This window comes from Theobroma cacao, chromosome 5 (genome assembly GCF_053813885.1).
Source record: "Theobroma cacao isolate CCN51 chromosome 5, ASM5381388v1, whole genome shotgun sequence".
In the NCBI taxonomy this organism is placed as follows: Eukaryota; Viridiplantae; Streptophyta; class Magnoliopsida; order Malvales; family Malvaceae; genus Theobroma; species Theobroma cacao.
This window is the reverse complement of record NC_142643.1, coordinates 30,526,632-30,528,352: the sequence shown is the minus strand read 5'-3', so window position 1 is coordinate 30,528,352 and position 1,721 is coordinate 30,526,632.

Here is a 1,721-nt window from a genome sequence, read left to right as displayed (position 1 = left end):
AAAAGAAATATAAAATCAGCCAATTCTCTTTCATATGGCCGGCCAAACAAAGAAAAAGGAAGAACAAAAGGAGGAAAGGAAAAAAACAAGAAACCTAGGTGGGAAAATTAAAGGAAAATTGGTGGATTTCAAGGAATCAAGCAATCAAAGGTAAAATTTCTTGATTTTGACTTGTGATCTACCTTTCCCATGCATTTCTCCTTATTTTCCATGGTTAGATTTCATATTTTCATGGTAAATTCATGGCTGCACAAATGGGTATGGAGAGAGAATGAAGTTAGATTAATTTGATTTTAAGTTATGTTAGTGTTTTTAGTTAGTTTAGCATATTTAGAAACAAAACAACAAGAAAAGAATTCATTTTCCTTCATTACCATTATTGACCGAATTTTCTAGGAGAATATTGGCTGCTGATCTTGATGTTTATTTGAGGAATTATGATGAATAGTGATGAATTATGAGCCTAGAAAAATAATGAGAATTTTTGGAGCAAAAATACAAAATTTTACCCACTAGGGTATTTTCGTAATTTGTTACTCGGATTGATAATTTGCACCACACTGAGGAACATTAAGTCAATTTGGGTGCAATTGAGGTATAGAAACTGAAAAAAATTAATTTGGAGTTTAAACGGAAGCGTATATCGATTTATCGAGTAAAAGATCGAAATAGGTTAACATCGCGATTAGGCAAAATTTAGACATTTTGCACTTCATATCATGCATTAGTAGTATAAATTAGTTTATTTTGGTTTAGTACCAAAGTAGTAAACCTCTTAATTGTGCAATTTGTCAAGGTGGCGAATCCTCTGGCAAGGGCAAAGAAATTGCACCCGAGGAGTAATAGTTGGAGTACCCGAATTTGGTTTTCGAAAACTGTGAGTAAACTTATTATTGTATTAATTATTTAGAGTAGTTTTATACAATTATGTGATTTTATGAAAATGAGTTTAAATGGTAAATTGCTATGTTTTAGGAGAAATTGTGATTTTATAAATTTTTTGGAAAATCGAATACTGATTTTGAAAATAAAGTAATTGGAGACTGCCTGCTTGTGTTATTGTAACACCCGACCCTAAATTATCTGTGATATATCATTCACATGCTTTGGATAGCATGATTGTATATTGAATTGCCTTGGAAAACAAGTTAAATGACTGTATTGCCTTTAATGGTACAGTTCAGTCAAATAAGTCTTGAACTAGTTTAAATAGAGAATCGAGGATGAATTTGAGAAAACTAAAACCCATGGGTTGATTTAAAATGAGGATTCAGAGTTTGAGGTCCAATATGGAGTTAATCCGGACTTTAAGTATTCTAGGGGCAAAATGGTAATTTGCCACCTGAGGAAAAATATGGAAATTTTTAATCCCGTATGATTATGATTGATTATATTAAACTTATTGGAGTTTAATTTGAGGGTTTGGCAGTGAAAAAGTTTAATTTCGGTGATTTCTGAAGTGTAGGGGCAAAAATCGTAATTTTTTCACCCACGGACAAAATTTGAGATTTTGAGAGAATTTAGATCAAATTTGACAAATTGGAAAATGGTATGAGTATAAGGGATGAAAAATATGTCTATGGGCAATTTTTCAGTTTTTTGGGCAAAAATGTAATTTTTAACTTTTACGGGGGCAAAACTGTAAATTTCAAAAATTACTCCACCAAGACTTTGGTTAAGGCTGAGAATTTTATCTAAGCTATGGATATGTGGGACAAGTC